Raw genomic sequence first — 23723 nt, forward strand, 5'->3', positions numbered from 1 at the left:
ACTGTCAATTAATCAGCCTAGAGGAACTGGTGCTTGGTTTTTACATTGCAACACTACTGCTGTAATTGCTTTCTAAATGACTCATGTATTTATTTTTTTTAGATCCATCTTTACCAATAAAAAAATACACGTAAGTGAAGTAGGTCAACTGGTCCTAAAACTGTTATGCATTTATGGTTAGGTTACTATGTTATTTTTCATACTTTTTATTTTGGAGTATAATAATATTATTATGAGCCCACTCCTAATGTCAGTGGTTTAGAAGTAAATGTTCCAGGCATAAAATCTGGAGCAATTGTCATTTGTACAGACGACCATAAACATTATTATATAATTAGGGATTCACATGCCTGCAGATGCTGTGTACACCTGCAGAGACCAATGATGAATTAATTCTTGGGGAGGCCATGGAGACTGTGATGAATTTACAAAGAGAGTTAATGAGCCTACTTGATATGAAGACTGTTCAGAAGCACCGCTTAAATACTCTGTGGGGGATAATAAGGACAACTGAGCCATAGCTCTGTAGATATTGCATTCACATCAAGATAGCTGGTTTAGAAGATTAGGCAAAGCAGACTTTTCCAAGACCTGGGCTGTACCAAGGCAGTAGATAGTAAATATTATATAAACTTCAATCCCAAAACAGAGAAATAAAATGAGAGACATTGAAAATACAGTGTACAGTAGAATGTATAATACAATTTTGGAAAGTTTCTAACATGTGAGAAAGCTAACATCATTTTTTGAATAATGTAACTGAGCGACATGAATATGCTGCATGTTTTTGAGAGATATTGAGAAGGAAATGTTTTAAGGAAATTTTTGATGATCCATTAAGCCAATGTTAGAAAATATTTTTTACTGGGATAATAGGTTGTTTTTTCCCATAACAAGTAACGGCCCTCATACATCAGGCTGCACGTTTTCCCATTCCGCTGCCATGACGATCTGCTGATTGCATTTAGCAATGATCAATGATCTATTGGGAAACTGGGCAAATGAAACATTTAAAAATATATAACAAACTATTAAAGTCGGGGGATCGGGACATTGCAGCATTTTATTAATAATGTTTATGGGACATAACATGTAGGTTGGTTGGGGAGAGAACAGTTTAGTATGGGGGTTGTAGTTATGAAAGAGGAGCTGTTCACTCACATTTATTAACCTCCTCTTCGCCAAAGGAATAGGTTGAGTTCTACATAGCTGAAGGGCTGTTGGGAATGTGGGTCACATGACAATAATGGTGTTTTATCATTCATGTTAACAGCACAGGGTCTGAACTGTAAAATTTATTTATTTATTAAGAGTTTCTTATATAGCGCATACATATTCTGCAGCGCTTTACAGAGTATAGTTGAACATTCTCATCAGTCCCTGCCCCAATGGAGCTTACAATCTATATTCCCTACCACATGTACACACACACACAGACATTCTAGGGTTAATTTGTTGGCAGTCAATTAGCTTGCCAGTATATTTTTAGATTGTTTTTACAATTATATCTCAGAAGCTGATGTGAAAATGGGTGGGATTCTCTAATAACCCCAGCAACACATCGCCGGCATTCGCATTGGTAATAATTGCATATGTAACATATGTGATTATTAACACAAAAGCGATGGCTGGCAATGTGCAGCGGGTCCCCCCTCCCTGAACCCTTACCCGTCTGTTAGGGCTTCGCTTCCTCCTCCCTGCACCCAGAAGCGGTGCAGGGAGGAAGAGGTCACTGGTCCGGGCAGCACAGCAGGAGGCTGACCGGAAACAGGTTAGGGAGGGCAGTGCGGATCGGTGGGGGGCGCGTGGGGTGGCAGGGGACGCAAAAGGAAGCCCATAGGCTTCCATGGGGTTACGCCATCTAGAACTGGCCTAACCCCTTGCAGTGAAGCCCCGGCGGTGGGGCTTTGCTGCATTTGAAAATGCGGTAAAAACCCTGAACACTGGGTTTTTACGGCATTTTTTGTTTGGCGCATCTCACCCAATATGATTTCAAATTCATGGTAGTGAAGAAAGCATAAAGTATTCAATGATTTTAAGGAGATGTTTTCTCTCCCGTCTCTAATGTTTTGAAATAAATTGTTCTTCTGACATTAGTTCAAGATGCTAAGGAGGTAATTCTAATTTATTGGGTTCCCCTCGCGTTTGCACGGGTGACTGATGTTTTGCTAATGTGCATTTCTGTGCATGTGCATACACTGGGTGTCAGTGGGCTGTAGTGAGGGGATGCTGGCCATTCCCATGGAAATTAGGCAGTGACGTGGCTGCTGGGGGTGGGCAGTTGACATCACTGGTAATCGAAAAGAAAATAGTCATGCCAGGCAAGGCTATGGGCGGTATTGAATGGCGACAGCGAGGGGGTTTTTAAAGCGGGGATCATTGTAAAAAAAATAATTGTCCTTGCCGTCAAACCCCCTTGCCATATTCAATGTTTTAAGGAAATCCTCACCGTGCGAGGCCAGCGAGTATTATATTTACTTATATGAATTGCATCTACATAACCTTACCTGGCTGGGACCAAATGAAAAATAAAAACAAACAATAGTAAAATAGGCAAAGACATTTTGTTAGGTCTTCCCACTGCACCATATGCTAATAGCAGCAAGACTAAAATCAGCTAAGAAATACAAACAATGCAACAGAAAATGTACAAACTATCATCAGTAAATCAGCTATTTTTTATTTACATGATACGTCTTAAAGCCCAGAGTAAAATTTGATTGAAAGTGTCTCACAAAGTAAAAGATTTTTTTTTTGTCACAAAAACTGCTTAAAGTTTAGGCAATACATATCCAACACCTTGCTGCAATGCTCCCATTAGGAATAATGATGGTGATAAAAGCATACAGTGTGCACAGCATATAAGACTAATTAGCAGCATTGCTGCAGTCTGGATTACAGCTTTAATTTTACTGACTATGGATGAGTATACCAGTGGGGTTACTAATGCACTACAATGGGTTACATTGTAATGTGTTGTGAAGTAGTTATGTTATATTCTCTAGCGGAACAGTTATAGCAAGGCAAACATTAAAAAACTCCTATTACCATCTCATAGGAAAAGCCAGATATAAAGTAGAAAAAAAGAGTGCTATAAAAGTAGGTTCCATAGAGTGGCGGTTTTTACCTATGGGCTGCAGAGCTGCAGCCCCCCCCCCCCCCCAGGTAAAATCCGCCACTGTCTCTGCCTAAAGTGAAGCCAGATGCCATCTGTGAGACTGCTCTGGCTTCAATGTGACTGGCAGTGACTTCCCATTTGAAGTCCGACCTGCCAGTCACTCAAGGCAGTCCTATTGGGAGGTGTTCCCTCCCTCCGGGATGCCTCTCTGCACAATTGTGCAGCAGCCCCCAAAAAAGGTTCTGAACATGCGCAGTACCACAGACCATACTGCACATGCGCCGGACCCAGGAACCTGATTAAGCCTCCGGGGACTGCTGCAAAGGCAGCCCATGGAGGTTTGGGCCAGCACATGCACAGTATGTATGAAGTTACTGCACATGCATTGCGGCAGCCCCCCATCTCCACAACGGTAAGAGCCGCCACTAATAACCTCTACTAATATTTGTATAGTATCTTTAGGCAAGAAGATAAAACTCACAATTTACATGTGTTGTAGTGTAGTGTTGAATATAGAATGAGCTGTCAAGTATACTGTATATATAAAAAACATGTCAATAAGTTTACTGTTAGTAAAGGAATCCAATGTAGAGCATAGTCATTGCTTCGCAATAGAGGAAACTGATCTTGGCTTGTTAGCACATGATGGCTATACAGACATAATGTCTATGATGTCAGATGCCATCTGGAGATGCAACTTGTATTCATTCATCTACATACATTTATTTTTGTAGAATTCCATTTCCCACATATTCACAACTCCAATAAATTGTGAAATAACATTGACAATGAAATATCCCAATAATAAAGTGCTTTTATCATTTCTGGAAAATCATCCACTTAAGCTAGGGCACCTGCTGTATTTGATGCTAGGTACAGTCACTGAATGGCCTCATTCGGATTTATATGCATATGTGGAGTATACAAATATGATACAGAGAAGAAACAGTTTGAGAAAACGTACAAATGAGAAGGAAACAACTTTAGCCCCATACACACTGGGTGATATAGTAAAAGATATAGCTCAGAAGGGCCAGTCTGAGCAATATTGTTTACTATACCACCTAGTGTGTACACTGTATATCATTAATGACCTACTCCCTCATCCTGCATATTCAGATGAGGGAGGACCTTGGTAACAATGATCATGCTGCAGCACAGCCATCACTCCCACCGTGGCCACCTCCCCGTTGCACCCTTCCCCCTGGCATCGGCAAGTGTGTATGCACTTTCCGATGCTAGCACCCCAACGGGTCCCTGCTGCCGCCAGTATCGCTGTCAGTGGGGATCGCCAAGTGTGTATGGGGCTGCATTTTAAAAGTTGTTAAAAGTCTACAGTCTGCACATGTTGTAGCACATCAGGTTGTCGCACCTCTCTGCACACTCAAGTGTCTGGCATGTATGGAACATAGGAGACAGCACAGAGGGCTGCTTTCAACAGCAACCACATGATTTCAGTAGACGGTACAGTACAGTACGAGATGTCAAACAGTTGTCAGGGATATCCTTGTAGAGAAGTAACAGTGGATGGGATAAAGGAGATGATCAGGAGAGGAACAGCAAAAGTTGGATGACCCTGATAAACCTTATCTACTATGAATTAAGCTCTGGTCTGACAGATGTCCTCCCTACTACATTTTGTTTAAAAAATTCATTTTAAAAAAATGACCTTAAACAAATGCCATAGATGTCATAAGGCAGGCATGTCCAAACTATGGCCCTCCAGCTGTTGTGAAACTACAAGTTCCATCATGCCTTGCCACAGTTTTTCTATTAGGGAATGCTGAAACTATGGCAAGGCATGCTGCAGTAGCGCACGCAGGGGGGGTTTCCGAGTACCAAGAAACCCCCCCAGAAGTCTAAGGGCCCTAGGCTGAAAGCTGAGGGTCCCCTCTTTCCATGGGTACAAGAATTTTAAAAATCGGCCCTTGGTAACCGGAGATATATAACTTCAAAGCAGTGGTCCCCATCCAAGCCTGTTAATTGCTCTTCTCAGTCAGATATTTCGGGTTCTGTCTGACTTAGAGTTTTTCTGAGGGTATATTCCAAAAGCTGAGACTCTCCCCCTTTGAAGGACTCTAGTAGCTTGTCTCTACTGTTTCCAGAACCAGAGATATCACACTTCCAGCAGCTGGTTACTGCTCCAGCTCCACACACCTGGCTACTCGTTGGCAGATTGCTCTGCCTCCTGAACTCTGATACCCTAGTCCCCAATACCATTTGGTAGGTGGGATTCTCTAGTTTTTAATACCATTACAATCTAAGAAATCTAATTCCGGGAACTGGAGATATCTGCAGTCAAGCAAGCTGTCCTCCCACCAGACAATTATGAATAATAAGCCCACTCCACTATACACCCCTCCTCTGCGTATTAAACATCCTCTACCACCCTGGAAGTTATGTATCAGGGCCCTTTCATTCAGCCCAATGCCCCCTTCTCCCACCTCATCTCCCACGATCTGTGCAGTAAAGGGGTAATTAGTGGAAATTACTGATCCAGGCCCTACATGCTGAGCAGTTGATATAATACCCCCTACCACCTGTGGGACATCAAAGTTTCCCCCACCCCTACCGCTGGAGGATCAGTAGGGGCCCCAATACATTGCTATGCCCAGGGGCCTACACTGCTGTTGATGCCCCTGTATGTATGTATATGTATATATATATATTTATATATATATATATATGTATGTATGTGTATATATATATATATATATCCCCTTACCGCCGCAGCCTGTTTTTGCCTTCCTGACAGAGCCCTTTTTTCAAATCTGACATGTATCACTTTATGTGGGGATAACTTTTTATTGCTTTTACTTATCCCAGTGATTTTGAGATTGTTTTCTCGTGACACATTGTGCTTTAAGTTAGTGGTAAATTTTGGTCGATACAGTCTGTGTTTATTTGTGAAAAATACCAAAATGTCGTAAAAAAATTGAAAATTTAGCAATTTGCAAAATGTTAAATTTTCTGCTTGTGAGAAAATTAATCATACCACTCAAAATAGTTAATAAATAACAAAGACCATATGTCTACTTTATGTTGCCATCATTATTTCAACCTCCTTTTAATTTTTTTGGACACTAGGAGGCTTAAAATATGAATAGCAAATTCTCAAATTTTCAAGAAAATTTCAAACACTGATTTTTTTAGGGACCAGTTCAGTTCTGATGTGACTTTGAGGGACTTGTATGTGAGACACCCCCATAAATGATGCCATTTCAAAAACTGCACCCCTCACAGTATTCAAAACAGCATTTTGGAAGTTTGTTAACCCTTTAGGTGTTTCACAGGAATTAAAACAAAGTGTAGGTGAAATTTCAAAATTTCCTTTTTTTTTTAGCAGATTTTCAATTTTAATACATTTTTCTAAGGAACACAGTAGATTTTACTAGAGAAATGTGACTAAAAATTGATTCCCCCAATTCTTTTGTTTTCATAAATATCCTATATGTGGCCCTAGTGTGCACGTTGACCAAACCACGGGCTTCATAATAGAAGGAGCACCTACTTGATTTTGGAGCCTCCTTTTTATGAGATTATTTTTTAGGCACCATGTAGGTTTCTAGGCACCATAAGATGCTAAAAGTTAGGAACCTCCCCCACAAGTGACCCCATTTTGCAAACTACACCCCTCAGGGAATTCATCTAGGGGTATAGTGTACATTTCAAACCCCCAGGGGTTTCACCAATTTTGGTACAACTGGGCTGTGAAAATGAAAAATTACATTTTTTTACACAAAAATGCAGTTCTGGCTCAAAATTTTTCATTTTCACAAGGAATGAAGGAGACAAAGCACCCCAAAATCTGTGCCGCAATTTCTCCCGAGTACGGCAATGCCTCATATGTGACCAGAAAATACCATTTGGGTGCATGGCAGGACTCAGAAGGGAAGGAGTGATATTTGGATTTTGCAGCACAGATTCTGGTGGAATGAATGGTGGGTGCTATGTCGCATTAGCAAGACCCCCGAAGCACCAATACAGTGGAACCCCCCCACAAGTGACCCAATTTTGCAAACTACACCCCTCAGGGAATTCATCTAGGGGTATAGTGTACATTTCAAACCCCCAGGGGTTTCACCAATTTTGGTACAACTGGGCTGTGAAAATGAAAAATTACATTTTTTTACACAAAAATGCAGTTCTGGCTCAAAATTTTTCATTTTCACAAGGAATGAAGGAGACAAAGCACCCCAAAATCTGTGCCGCAATTTCTCCCGAGTACGGCAATGCCTCATATGTGACCAAAAAATACCATTTGGGTGCATGGCAGGACTCAGAAGGGAAGGAGTGATATTTGGATTTTGCAGCACAGATTCTGGTGGAATGAATGGTGGGTGCAATGTCGCATTAGCAAGACCCCCGAAGCACCAATACAGTAAAACCCCCCCACAAGTGACCCCATTTTGCAAACTACACCCCTCAGGGAATTCATCTAGGGGTATAGTGTACATTTCAAACCCCCAGGGGTTTCACCAATTTTGGTACAACTGGGCTGTGAAAATGAAAAATTACATTTTTTTACACAAAAATGCAGTTCTGGCTCAAAATTTTTCATTTTCACAAGGAATGAAGGAGACAAAGCACCCCAAAATCTGTGCCGCAATTTCTCCCGAGTACGGCAATGCCTCATATGTGACCAAAAAATACCATTTGGGTGCATGGCAGGACTCAGAAGGGAAGGAGTGATATTTGGATTTTGCAGCACAGATTCTGGTGGAATGAATGGTGGGTGCTATGTCGCATTAGCAAGACCCCCGAAGCACCAATACAGTGGAACCCCCCCACAAGTGACCCCATTTTGCAAACTACACCCCTCAGGGAATTCATCTAGGGGTATAGTGTACATTTCAAACCCCCAGGGGTTTTACCAATTTTGGTACAACTGGGCTGTGAAAATGAAAAATTACATTTTTTTACACAAAAATGCAGTTCTGGCTCAAAATTTTTCATTTTCACAAGGAATGAAGGAGACAAAGCACCCCAAAATCTGTGCCGCAATTTCTCCCGAGTACGGCAATGCCTCATATGTGACCAAAAAATACCATTTGGGTGCATGGCAGGACTCAGAAGGGAAGGAGTGATATTTGGATTTTGCAGCACAGATTCTGGTGGAATGAATGGTGGGTGCAATGTCGCATTAGCAAGACCCCCGAAGCACCAATACAGTAAAACCCCCCCACAAGTGACCCCATTTTGCAAACTACACCCCTCAGGGAATTCATCTAGGGGTATAGTGTACATTTCAAACCCCCAGGGGTTTCACCAATTTTGGTACAACTGGGCTGTGAAAATGAAAAATTACATTTTTTTACACAAAAATGCAGTTCTGGCTCAAAATTTTTCATTTTCACAAGGAATGAAGGAGACAAAGCACCCCAAAATCTGTGCCGCAATTTCTCCCGAGTACGGCAATGCCTCATATGTGACCAAAAAATACCATTTGGGTGCATGGCAGGACTCAGAAGGGAAGGAGTGATATTTGGATTTTGCAGCACAGATTCTGGTGGAATGAATGGTGGGTGCTATGTCGCATTAGCAAGACCCCCGAAGCACCAATACAGTGGAACCCCCCCACAAGTGACCCCATTTTGCAAACTACACCCCTCAGGGAATTCATCTAGGGGTATAGTGTACATTTCAAACCCCCAGGGGTTTTACCAATTTTGGTACAACTGGGCTGTGAAAATGAAAAATTACATTTTTTTACACAAAAATGCAGTTCTGGCTCAAAATTTTTCATTTTCACAAGGAATGAAGGAGACAAAGCACCCCAAAATCTGTGCCGCAATTTCTCCCGAGTACGGCAATGCCTCATATGTGACCAAAAAATACCATTTGGGTGCATGGCAGGACTCAGAAGGGAAGGAGTGATATTTGGATTTTGCAGCACAGATTCTGGTGGAATGAATGGTGGGTGCAATGTCGCATTAGCAAGACCCCCGAAGCACCAATACAGTAAAACCCCCCCACAAGTGACCCCATTTTGCAAACTACACCCCTCAGGGAATTCATCTAGGGGTATAGTGTACATTTCAAACCCCCAGGGGTTTCACCAATTTTGGTACAACTGGGCTGTGAAAATGAAAAATTACATTTTTTTACACAAAAATGCAGTTCTGGCTCAAAATTTTTCATTTTCACAAGGAATGAAGGAGACAAAGCACCCCAAAATCTGTGCCGCAATTTCTCCCGAGTACGGCAATGCCTCATATGTGACCAAAAAATACCATTTGGGTGCATGGCAGGACTCAGAAGGGAAGGAGTGATATTTGGATTTTGCAGCACAGATTCTGGTGGAATGAATGGTGGGTGCTATGTCGCATTAGCAAGACCCCCGAAGCACCAATACAGTGGAACCCCCCCACAAGTGACCCCATTTTGCAAACTACACCCCTCAGGGAATTCATCTAGGGGTATAGTGTACATTTCAAACCCCCAGGGGTTTTACCAATTTTGGTACAACTGGGCTGTGAAAATGAAAAATTACATTTTTTTACACAAAAATGCAGTTCTGGCTCAAAATTTTTCATTTTCACAAGGAATGAAGGAGACAAAGCACCCCAAAATCTGTGCCGCAATTTCTCCCGAGTACGGCAATGCCTCATATGTGACCAAAAAATACCATTTGGGTGCATGGCAGGACTCAGAAGGGAAGGAGTGATATTTGGATTTTGCAGCACAGATTCTGGTGGAATGAATGGTGGGTGCAATGTCGCATTAGCAAGACCCCCGAAGCACCAATACAGTAAAACCCCCCCACAAGTGACCCCATTTTGCAAACTACACCCCTCAGGGAATTCATCTAGGGGTATAGTGTACATTTCAAACCCCCAGGGGTTTCACCAATTTTGGTACAACTGGGCTGTGAAAATGAAAAATTACATTTTTTTACACAAAAATGCAGTTCTGGCTCAAAATTTTTCATTTTCACAAGGAATGAAGGAGACAAAGCACCCCAAAATCTGTGCCGCAATTTCTCCCGAGTACGGCAATGCCTCATATGTGACCAAAAAATACCATTTGGGTGCATGGCAGGACTCAGAAGGGAAGGAGTGATATTTGGATTTTGCAGCACAGATTCTGGTGGAATGAATGGTGGGTGCTATGTCGCATTAGCAAGACCCCCGAAGCACCAATACAGTGGAACCCCCCCACAAGTGACCCCATTTTGCAAACTACACCCCTCAGGGAATTCATCTAGGGGTATAGTGTACATTTCAAACCCCCAGGGGTTTTACCAATTTTGGTACAACTGGGCTGTGAAAATGAAAAATTACATTTTTTTACACAAAAATGCAGTTCTGGCTCAAAATTTTTCATTTTCACAAGGAATGAAGGAGACAAAGCACCCCAAAATCTGTGCCGCAATTTCTCCCGAGTACGGCAATGCCTCATATGTGACCAAAAAATACCATTTGGGTGCATGGCAGGACTCAGAAGGGAAGGAGTGATATTTGGATTTTGCAGCACAGATTCTGGTGGAATGAATGGTGGGTGCTATGTCGCATTAGCAAGACCCCCGAAGCACGGTGAAATGATGAACCTAATAATCCATAGATGTGTGGTATATTTTAAAACACTCCTTCATACATAGGCTGGGTTTGTCGGGGCAAGTTTCACAGTGGAAAATAGTTTGCTTTCTTATTCCCTTTTTATAGCAAACTTTGCACCTTTTTTGTGTCCTGCCCTTTTTTCCAGTGGAGGGGATTTCGTTAGGAAAATGCTGCCCTGATACAATACGGGGGCCAGTACTAGAAGTACTGGGGCCAGTACTAGAAGTACTGGGGCCCTCTGCCTGCTGGTTCCCAAATATTAGGCCCTTTATGACTTCCTCTTGAAAGTGCATAAATGTCCCGTCTGGCTGGTAGAACGGAATAGTACGTAAGCGTTATACAGTGCCATCTGGATGATATACACGGCCAGCTTCTTATACCATATTTTTGTTTTCCGCAGGGCACTGTACGGCTTCAGTACCTGATCTGAAAGATCCACTCCGCCCATGTACTTATTGTAATCTAGGATACAAATAGGTTTTGAGGTGTGGGTACTGGTACCTCGTACAGGGACGGAGGTGGTACTGTCTCCGTGAATTGTTGTCAGTATAAGGACATCCCTCTTGTCCTTATATTTGACCAACAACATATTTTCGGTGGATTGTGCCCTGCTTTCACCCTTTCTCAGTAATTGGGCAACGTGCGTTTTTGGGAGGCCTCTTTGGTTCTTGCGCACAGTACCGCAAGCTGCTGTACCTTTTGAACCAAGGGCCTTAAACAGGGGGATGCTGGTGTAAAAGTTATCCACATAGAGGTGATAACCCTTATCCAGGAAGGGGTGCACTAAATCCCAGACAATCTTTCCACTAACACCTACGAGGGAGGGGGGGCATTCTGGCGGTTCAATTCTTGTGTCCTTCCCTTCATATACCCTAAACCTGTGGGTGTACCCTGAGGTACTTTCGCACAGCTTATACATTTTTATGCCATACCTTGCCCTCTTATTGGGAAGGTACTGGCGGAATTTAACCCTTCCTTTAAAATGTATAAGTGACTCGTCTACACAAATGAATTTTTGGGGGATGTACATCTCAGCAAATTTGGCGCTGAAATGATCAATGACCGGCCTGACTTTGAATAGCCGGTCAAAGGTGGGATCATCTCTGGGTGGGCACTGTGCATTATCGTTGTAATGCAAAAATTTAAGGATCGTTTCAAAACGAGTCCGGGTCATGGCCATACGATGAAGTGGGGTGCTGTACAGAACATCTGTACTCCAATATTGTCTAATTTCTGGCTTTTTAACTATGCCCATATGTAACACCAGACCCCAAAACGTCATCATCTCTACTGCATCTACAGGGGTCCACCTAGCAAATGATGACGTGGGGTTTTGGGCAATAAACTGCTGGGCATATAAATTACTTTGGTCCACCATTAAATTTATAAAATCATCAGAGAAAAAGACTTTGAAAAAGTCAATTTCTTTGAGGCCTGTAGTATCAAATTGGATTCCTGGGTTGGCCAAAAACTCAGGAACCTGGGGCTCAAAATTGTCTGGTGGTGGGGTCCATACGGGATCAATCATTTGGGGGGGGTGTCTCAGCTGCTCTACGGGGGCGTCTTTGAGGGGGTCCCTCATCACTAGAGGAGGAAGAGGAGCTTAAGACGAATGCAAATTCATCGCTTACATCACTGGCTGTGTCAGTGTCAGAGGCAATAAGGGCATATGCCTCCTCCGCTAAAAACAGTCTTTGGGATGATTGGGACATTTTTATTATTATTTTTGTGTTTGTGTAAGTGTAGTGTTTCAACACGTGTATAGTGTAGGGGGGGTACAAACTTTATTTCAACACGGGGGGTATGTAGTGTGAATGTAGTGCTTTAACACGTGTAAGTGCACTTAAGGGGCAGCAGCTTCAAGGCAGCTTTCGGTACAACCTTGAAGGGGTTAAAAGAAAAAAAAAAAGCTCCTGCGCCAAAAATTGAGCACAGATGTTGGTCAGTAACGTCCGTCACTGATCAGCGCTCAGCGGCCACAGGACACCCACAAAATCACCGTGGGTGTAAAATTTTTTTTTAAAAAAGACCCCACAGCACCCTCCAAAAAAAATAAATAAAAAAAAACTGCTGATCAGTCAAAGGCAACAGGAATTTGATCCCAAAAAAAAAATTAGATCAACCCTGTGCCAAAAATGCTGATCAGTGATGTACGTCACTGATCAGCGCTCAGCGGCCACAGGACACCCACAAAATCACCGTGGGTGTAAAAATTTAAAAAAAAAAAGACCCCACAGCACCCTCCAAAAAAATAAATAAAAAAAAACTGCTGATCAGTCAAAGGCAACAGGAATTTGATTTGTAATGGCTGTGATTGGTCCGTCGGTCCGACGGACCAATCACAGCCTTGGGGGCAGGTGGGGTGAGGTGGGGTGACCACCAGTGACCCCTTTACACCCGGTGGTGATTGGTGCTGTACTTAACAGCACCAATCACCACCGATCCCTGTGTTACCGAGCGCCGTTATTCGCCGGTACACAGAAAACGCTGCAATTGGCTGTTCACATTTGAACAGCCAATCGCAGCGATCGCCGATGGGGGGGGGCATCGCTGCCCCCCCTGGGCAATGAGGGAAGATGTCTGCTGTCAGGGACAGCAGCCATCTCCCCTCTGTCACCGCGTCTATAGACGCGGTGACACTTTAAATGCATGACGTACATTTATGCCATGCGTCGGGAAGTACATCCCAACCATGACGTAAATGTACGTCAAATGTCGGGAAGGGGTTAAATATATATTTGTTTTTATTATTTATATACATTTGGTGTATCTATAATACTTTAACTGACCCGGCATATACTGGGTCACCTAAGTGTCCATTTCCGTGCTTTGCTCCGCCCCTCTGGAAACCCCCTTCTGAAAATCCTGCGTTTGCCACTGTGCTGGGATGTGTAGTTTCACAACAGCAGGAGGGCCACAGTTTGGACATGCCTGTCATAAGGGCACTGGCATACCTATGCGGCTTATTACACCACTGGTGTTATTATTTTACCTTCAGTTCAGATTATCATGGACACCTAACATCTTAGACACTGGATTTGGCTGATGTCATATATCTGGGAAGTTATATTGCCGACATGGTTAAAATTACTTTACTGAAATAATAAAATAATATATGCTGAGAAAATGCTACACAGGAAAATACAGTATGTGGAACGGAATTTTGTTATGTTGATGTCTAAAACACTGCAAATAGGTGTAGTTGGTCAGGGCCTCTTTAAGGCTTACAGCCACCCCCCCCCTCCTTTCCCTACTATCATTTTTTTCTCTCATACAGTATTCAGCTATAACTCTGTATCAGGCTCTGGGCCCAGCTCAATTCTTAATGCCACCCACCGCAGTACTGGCAACGGGTTCATTATTCACAGCTTCGGTGGCGAAGTCATTCACGGCTCTCATAGGCTTTCCTCTCCTAGATGTCCCTGTGCTCACATCTCAGTAAAATCTATTGTGCAAGAACTACCCCCCCCCCCCACACCCAGGACCCAGCTCCCCATGCTGCAGCCTAATCAGCTTATTGAATAATCAGGCCCTGATGGTGGTGGTGGGGTGTTCCTGTCAAAAATGCATCATTTAAATAAATAGAATATAGAAAGAGGCATTTTGCGGGGAGAAAAAAAGCACCAAAAATCGAAAGAAATAGACAACATAAGGCAATGGTTACAGTACAGGGCACAATCAACAAAATTTGGTGGCGCAGCCTTACAGCCAGAGGCATGACCTATGATTCTGGTGCTCCTGCAAGGCCACACCCCCCAATTCTGCTGCTGTGGGGGCATGACCAGTTCTATGTGAGCTGCTGGCCATACCCCCAGTACCTCTGTTTTTCTGAGTAGATGTTAAATGCACTGACAGGATGACTCTTAACTGCCCCCCCCCCTCCCCCATCCCACCACCACAGGACACCAAAGGCCATGGGTGGGATGGGACTGTCCAGCAAAAATTTGGACAGTTAGAAGGTACAGTATGTATACAGATGGAGAAAATGGGAAAAAATCAGTTAATCAATAAACAAGGGGGCATGTTAGGAGAGGAATTGTGACAAATTCAATAAGAAGATCACGACCATTGGGGGTTTTGTTTTTCACTCAGGCTGCCTGTAATAATCTTGTCTTCCAATATAATATAGGCTTCAAGCTAATGTAGAGATCTTTCTGTGGCCTTTATACAGTAGATACATGAGTGTGGAACCCCCTGATCTAGCATATTTTACATATTTTTTAAGTAAGAGATTTATTTTAATATATTTAAGGATTTTACTCAAGAATTCAGTTTCTTAGCAAAGCTTTGATGAAAGAAACAAATTAATGCCTTTTAAGCACAATTAAATGACAAGAATGATTGAAATAGAGAAATATGTACTGTAAATTAATATTCTAGTGTTTATATTAAACAGCCAATATGAAAAATTCAAGATGATTGTATGTGTAAGACTACAGCTGGCAGTTAATGTGGCTTAAATGGCAGAATGAATGGGCAGATGGCTGGAAATCTGCAGACATTCTGCAGAATAGGGCTGCTTGTTTTTTAGGAATGAAATGGCCTTTAGGAATTAAAAATCATTCTTTTAAATAAGAATTAGAATAATGTATAAAGTATATGCTAATATTGTATTAATTAGAGTGCTAAAATAAATTAAAATAAACAAATAAATAAATAAATAGCAATACTTGTTATATAATGCATGTAACAAAATGTTACCTTTATAGCATTATAACAGCTGTCAAAGGCCATCAACACAATTCAACAGATATGAGACAATATACAGGGGCAGTTTTATTAGCCACAAACAAGCAACAGCTATGAGGCCTATTTATCGCACTGATTTCCTGCTCACAGCCATTGAAGGTGTTGGGCAGAAACCGGCTGCCATTTTTTAAGGCATGCAGACCTGGGTACCCATTGGTACCTGACATAACATTAGAGGGCTAGTTGTTAAGATATTTGTATAGCTTATTAGCACAATGAGTGCAAAGATCATGGGCTAGAAAAGCTTTCCAAAAACCTTCGCAGGCTCAGAGTAGTCAACGGCTGCGATAAAAACAGACATATCTGGCTTGTTACTGACGTCACACACCCTCCCCTAAATCACTTGGGAAAACCTGCATTTTCCTGTCACTCCCCGCATTCTTCTTGGCACACCTACCAGTTACAGTATCTTGACACTCCCATGAAACAGCCAGTTACCACCCCCAGATGCCGACTCTTGTCAATCACCTTGCACAAACGGTCAACGATTAAAAAAGTAGCGGCTATTATCACGTGACGGCCTCATGCATGTGTAATATGGGCTGTACAAATGCGCAGTCTATCTATATCGGCCGCTGTGTGAATATTCGGCCGTGTGATCAGATCTGAATAACCCTTCAGCTACATATAAAACACAATAGACACAGTAATAGATTGCAAATAGATTTGCATGAGATAAAAGGGTCTACATATAAAATATGAATCACATTTTCCCCAATGACTCCTCCTTCTTCTGTCCTCAGAGATCTGAAAACTGTGTAGAAACCATTTACTGGAACTCTAAAAACTTACAACAGTCCATCACTTTTACAGTGTTTTTACTTTAATACAACTGCCCATCATTTGTAACTACATATGTGACAAATATACTTTAGCTAGAGCTTAGATATAGAATTTGATTTGATCAATTTGTAAATAAAAGGATTTATGATGCTTGAGTCCTTTGATGCAAATTATAATTGCAGGAATATAACATAAGAACATTCCAATATATTGGAAACTGGAGTTTCCATAGAAACCTTAGAGTAAATGGTAGCAATACAATCTTCATGAATCACTCATTGATGCTTTCGGTACACAACTGCTGTTTATACTGTTTTACAGTCATAATGTACTGTACAATGAAAATTATAATTGGCCCGATTCCATTATTCGCCTCCTGTAATCTCCCTATGCAATATCTGTCAGGTAATCCTCAACATATTTAATAGCTGCTATTACTTGGAGAACACTTGCTTTTAAGAGCTGTCTGCAAGCAAAATTCAACTCAGTTATCAAGCATTGGGAGTCACATGGTCAGAATATTAGATATTGTAATCTGGTACAAACATTTCAGCACATTTATTAAATACTTGTAGTAAAACAAAATACTGTAAAGAAAAAAAAACTTGGGTCTCTCAGGTCTAACAAATTTATCAGTTAGGCTAAATATAGTATTAATGGCACGATAATGGAACTACTGAGGAGGAAAGGGATATACTGCAGGAGACATTTCAGGATAATTAAATCAGGTAAGCAATGAAATAAAGCAATGAGAATGCTTGGTTGCACATGAAGAAAAATCAGTAGCAGAAAAAAATAAGTAGTAATGCCACTGTATGGGTCATTGGTATGGCCTCCTCTAGAAAACGTTGTTAAATTCTGGGACCATAGCTGCAGAAGGACATTAGAGGCTGTACAAAGAAAAGCAACTAAAATGGTTCATGACCTACATCATACAACTTAGAAATACTAAAAGACTTAATATGTAAAGTTTGTATAGCAGAGAAGGAAAATGAGAGACTTGATAGCAACTTTCAAATATTTCAACAAGGTACAGGATGGAAACATTCTTCAAAGGAAGAGAAGTATTAGAACGCGAGGACTTACACTGAGACTGGAGTGAGGGAGGTTCAGGGGATATTTGAGGGAATATTACTTCACAGAAAGAGTAGTGTACAGTACATGTTGAATAGTCTCCCAACAGATGTGATAGAAGCTAATACAATACGGCAATTTAAATATGTTTGGGATAGACCTAAGGATATCTTTACAAAGAAATAAGGATTAAATAGGTTTGATGTAACAATACGGTTAAAAAAGGTTTTTATGTTTCTATGTGATTCTAAATGTATCCATCTCTACTTTGACCTTTATGACCCTGAAAATGACAAATTATTGCCTGGATCAATCATCCATATAATATTCTCTGCTAATTATTATTCATATACATTTTCTTGTAAGAAAAATATCAATTAAATTTCAAATTTTTCTTGAATTTGCCATTACCCAATCATGAAGTTAGAAATATCACAAACATTAATTAAAACATTGTAAAGGACAGGGAATGACATTGATCCATGTGTTAGCCAGTTAATAACTGTCATTGATTCTGGATATGTATTATAAAAAATATCCATTTAAACCATATAATTTACTTTATGTTTTCCATCTCTGAATTAATTGTTCAATTCGGAGGAAGAATGACATATATAAGATATATAAGGGCTCTTTTTGGGCTATGGGTCCTAGCAGTATCCACCAGTTGTTGACTAATGTACGGTACACACCAGAACGATTATGATCGTGAGCAGATCGTGAGATGATCATACGATGGTTGCACGATCTGTAGGAGCACACAATCTGCACATGATCCGATCACGATCCAATCATGATCTGTTCCCAGTTGAAGGGATCATTTTCAAATCCTGACTGCAACAGTTAGGATCTCCAAAATGATCAAACAACCAGCGGGGACACGCATCGGATCGGAATCGGATCTAAAACATTCCAAATTTACATAAAATCAGTCAATATTGTATCGAAATTGGGGGAATTGAGGACAAATCGTTTGGGTGTGTACCCAGCATAAGGAAACCCCTGCCCAACTTTATGCACATTATTGTGATAGCTCAAATTCCAGATAAAGTGGGTAATATACAAACATTGACTAAGATTGGAGGGGTATGAATGAGGCAATCTCAACTGGAAATCCCAGTTCAGCAATTTACGCACACAAAAACACTAAAACAGTCAGAGTTTGGTTAAATACGAATGAAAATCATGGTAGAACACACATGTATGAATCAATAGAACATCGATCAAACTCGGCAGGACTTTCAATAGCCACCAGGACAACCTGTAAATTTATAAACATTTTGTATCAATAAACTCTGTTGATAATTCAGCTGAAAACACACACAAAAAAAACAAAACGCTTTTTGGCAGCAGAGTTTGCAGAAACATTCACGAACCAGTGAGATCCATTTGATCCTTCTGTTCATTTAAGTTAACCATATTTATGGTTATATTTATTTTTATAACAATAAGTTCTAAGGGACGAGGAGAGCAGTCACCAGCAGCGCTCCTCTTGGAGCTCTATGGTTATTGGCTCAAGGAGTTTCCCACTGACAAAAGTTATTGGGAACCCTATCATTTTCGCAGAGGAGCAGTGGGTGGAAACACATACTGCTCCTTTTACCATTGGAAAATATGAATCATGAGAAAACAGCAGCATAGCGAATAAACTGCTTTTTCTCACACAAACAGTCCCAATCATGTTTGTTACCAGCCGATTATGATTACAAGTGTTGAGGTGCAAAAAAATTGTATTTTGTAAAACATAATTAGATCGTTAGTGTTCCCAATTCATGTAAGAATTGGAGAAAAGGAAATAGAAAATAAGTAGTTGATGTGGTGGAATATGACTCATGATATGGTGGTAGAGACTATTAGAGTAGAGAGTACGGTGGTGAAGAAGAAGGCAGAGAAGTGACCCTTGGATTGGAGCAGGTCAGAGGCGGGCTGGGCCGGGGGGCAGAGTGCCACATGCCCCCCAGGCCGGTATAACTAGCTGCTGGCTGGGCCGCTGTTTGCATCTTGCACACGCTGCTGCAGCCCAGCCATCACCGCTGCAGCCGACGGCCACCTCCGTGTGTCCAGCACACTCCCGGCTTCCTGGCAGTGGCCGCACGAATATAGGTGACGGCCTCTCCCAAAATGGCTGCCACCTTATAGGAGACAGACACTAGAGGTACTGCTATACCTCTAGTGTCTGTAAGAAGAGAACAGCGTGGCCAGCGCTACCCGGAAGTGATGATTCGGGTAGCGCTGGCGCGCTATTTAAATGGCACCCCTTGGGGACGAGCATGTACCCTGGCTCGGCTCCCCCCTGGAAAAAAATCCCCCTGACAATAATGAAACACCTGTCAAGAAGCATGTAACCCCTGGCAACAAGCGATATAGGTAAGCAGCATTTATATGGTATAATTATTTAGTTTAATGGGCATTACAGTATTGGCATTATGCTTAATGGGCATAATGGTATTTGGCATTATGTTTTATGGGCATTACATTGTTGGTATTATGTATAATGGGCATTATGGTGATGGCATTATATTTAATTGGCATTATGGTGTGGCATTATGTGTAATGGGCATTTCGGGGTGTGGCATTATATGTAATTGGCATTACAGTGTGTGGCATTATATGTAATTGGCATTACAGTGTGTGGCATTATATGTAATTGGCATTACGGTGTGTGGCATAATGTGTAATGGGCATTATGGTGTGTGGCATTATGTGTAATGGGCATTTCGGTGTGTGGCATTATATGTAATTGGCATTATGGTGTTGGCATTATGTGTAATGGGCATTACGGTGTGGCATTATATTTAATAGGCATTACGGTGTGGCATTATGTGTAATGGGCATTTCGGTGTGTGGCATTACGGTGTGTGGCATTATATGTAATTGGCATTATGGCATTGGCATTATGTGTAATGGGCATTACGGTGTGTGGCATTATGTGTAATGGGCATTACGGTGATGGCTTTATGTGTAATGGGCATTACGGTGATGGCTTTATGTGTAATGGGCATTACAGTGTGTGGCATTATGTTTGATGGGCATTATGTCTGTGATGGCTTTATGTGTAACGGGCATTACGGTGTGTGGCATTATGTTTGGGCATTACGGTGTGGCATTATGTTTAATTGGCATTACGTCTGTGATGGCTTTATGTGTAATGGGCATTATGGTGTGTGGCATTATGTGTAATTAGCATTACAGTGATGGCTTTAGGTGTAATGGGCATTACAGTGTAAATTTTTGCATTTTCCCCATTTCTGTTGTATATGTGTGTGTGTGTGTGTGTGTGTGTGTGGGGGGGGGGGAAGGATTGTTTAATCCTTGCTGCATACTAGATGGGAGAGGATAGGGTGGTGGAACGATGGTGATGGGCCACTTGCTTGTGTTGCCCCCCAGGCTGAAAGTTGCCAGCCAGCCCCTGGAGCAGGTGTAAGAAAGCCAAGATAGTCACATTTAAATGGGTCAGAATTGGATTTCTGACCTCACAATATCACCTTTGGTTAGAAGATGCACATACTGTATGCTGCCTATCAAGTCTATAGTAACCCCCATAGAAACAAATAGGAAAATAGCATTGCAAGACAGAAAATTAGCAGGGTTTTAAAACTTACTAGCAGGATGTGAACATGTTGGACTATTTCTCATTGGAGTGTAGTGGATTCTTCCTCCTACTTGACTCTCATAACTATTATTGTAAGGAGAGGAGTTAGCTAAAAGAGGATCCAAATACTGGAAGCAACTTGACTCTTTTTTTTGTATATAGTATATATTCAAACACTTTTTTGTTTCAGTTACTTCTGTGCATTTTAATCAACTGCTCAATGCAACAAGTATCAAATATTGGGAGGAATTCAATTGTTGGGCACCCATGCACGTCCTGGCACCCATGCACACCCACCGTCAGCATTCAAATGGTTCTGGTGTTGGGCCAGCACACATCTTTTCAGCTTACTAAGATGCTAAAAATTACCATTTTGGGCATCCAAGCGGGACTTTTCTTGTTGCGCCCATTAGTTTGGTCTGGTTGCACGCCTAAACTTGACCTTAATGAGCATCAAATGTGAGATAAAATTCACCATTTGAATATCGCAACAAGATCTCCTAACACTTTAGATGGGAGATCAGACGCAAAATGTTTGACTTTCCCCCATTACATTAATAACTGAATCAATGGATCATAATTATCTAGTTTGTATATACAATCATGTGAGAGGATAATTGTGTTATTAACCCCCCTATACATAAATATTATAACAGCATAAAAAAGAAAGGCTGTAGTACATTTATTTATTTTTACTTACTTAGTATAAAAGTTTTGAAGTTTCTTTAAATTTTAATATTTACAGCTATGTAATCAAGACTAGCTAGTCTGTCATACCTTCACCCATGGCCAATGTTGTTTCTGATATCAGTTTTGATCATATTTAGACTCCTGAGCCATTTGACATTGACAAAAATAAAACCCTTTTGTTTTTGGGTGAAGAGGAGGTAGATTTTCTTATAAATGATTCACAGCAGCTGAGTCTTCTCGTTAGTTAAAGGCTCAGCTGCCAACTAAACCTCCTGATTGAAATTGTAATTTATTGCATTATTCACAGCTAGAAAACATTCAGGATCTATATATTTCCATATGTTCCAATGTAAATGACTAACCAAGTCATTTTAAAAGTGTGCAGTGGACATGTCATGAGCTGCCTTAAATGTAGCATTCATTTCAAAACATTTTCTCCCATTAACAGATTTTCCTCCAATACCTATACTACCTGCTAATCGGAATGGTTATTATTTTCAATCTAAAGAGCCCACTCACAAGTATCATCAAAGTAACAGATTATTCCCAGCAGGAACTGATATTTGAGAACCCGGGGATATTCAGTGACACCTGAGTACACCACCATTGGGATATGATAGAAAATCACTTTTCATGTATATATTTATTTATTTACAGTTTCTTATATAGCGCAGCAGATTCTGTTGCGCTTTACAATAGAAGACAGTGATAAAACAAACTGGGTAACAACAGACAGACTTGGGGGTTATGTATTCACTTTTACTGTTATCACTTTTCTACCACTTTTAAAACCAATCATAAGAAATAACATTTATGGGTCTATTGGTGGGAAGAAGTACAGACAGTGGCATATTTATGGGTGAGGACATCCCTAGGTACAACAGTATTGGCTGCCCCCTTTGCCTCATTTTATTATTTTATTATGTTGATTGATTGGTCATACTTTAAGTCCTCATTTGGTGATAGGCAATTTCATAGAATAAAAAAAAATTCTAACTAAATAAAATATTAACTCAGTAGGGCAGTTTACAGGGGCAGTATGTGTATGTCCTACTCGCAGTGGTGTATTTTTAATGGGTGCAGTGTAGGTTTGGGGCACACGGGACCCTGAGGTCAGTAAGGCCCAATACCCACACATTGCACATATTTTTTTTTTATAGTTACCCCTCTGGAGTTCCAGGAAGATGGCAGCAGTACCATTTTTTCAGGTGATCAGTGCATGCACATTAGAGATTGACCCCTCTACTGCTGAGACTGTATAGCACTGCACGGCTATATGTATTTACAGCATGTATTAAAATCAAACATATATGGAAGCTGTTGAAAACTTATATGTTACAATGTGATTCTCATGTAGCTTGAGTCACGCAACATGTGTACAGAATTTCTTGGCCAAATGAAATATGTTATACATCTTCACATACAGGGCCAGATTCTCTAAGCTTCAAAAGTGATAAAATGGAGAGTGATAAACAGCCAGCCAATCAGCTCCTGCCTGACATTTTTCAAACACAGTCTGTGACATGAAAAAAAGGGGGGGTGAAACCGCGCTCAAACTAAAACATGCAACAGGTATAGGTAAAAATATATGATAAATTTAATATGAAGTAAAATATAAAATTAAAAGGATTACATATCCCATAAAAACATTGATACCACAATGCGTGATGTGTGAGAGGTATAGTCACCCACAATATGCTGCACAGTCCCGAGTCCGTTCCTAGGATGCCTCTATATTGTGTCCCAATTAGAAGCCTTATTAGGAGAGAAATGATCTCCAGTCCAGGGAGCTCCTTGATGTTAGATAGGTGCTCTACCTGGAATAGTGTTGATGGGGACCAGGGAGCGCCAGATGTTTGGAGGTGCTCTACCTGGTGTATGATGGTGAGGTCCCAAGTGGCAGGCTGATGGGGATGAATTTCAAGAGGCTGGTCCGGTCACAGGGTTGAATTGTATCTGCAGGTTTAGCTGTGGGTGTCCTGGGTCTCTGTTAATTGATGTGAGCTAATCTCATGTGCAAATTCAACATATAAGGTAATCATCATGAATAGGAGACAAAACTATAGCTGATGGTGACCTTTTGATTCGAAAACGAGTGTTTTAAAATACAGAAAATACTGTTTATTTATTTACACAGTGCAGACCCGTTTCCGGATAT

The 23723-nt window shown here is 41.2% G+C and overlaps 1 protein-coding gene across 1 annotated transcript in view; it reads right to left on the reverse strand.

Moving 5' to 3' along the window:
• GABBR2 (gamma-aminobutyric acid type B receptor subunit 2) overlaps positions 1–23723 on the reverse strand; it is a 645054-nt gene that overhangs the window by 36751 nt on the left and 584580 nt on the right. The gene's annotated exons all lie outside the window — the stretch shown is intronic.

This window comes from Crinia signifera, chromosome 5, assembly GCF_055691185.1.
Source record: "Crinia signifera chromosome 5, ASM5569118v1, whole genome shotgun sequence".
Classification (NCBI taxonomy): domain Eukaryota; kingdom Metazoa; phylum Chordata; class Amphibia; order Anura; family Myobatrachidae; genus Crinia; species Crinia signifera.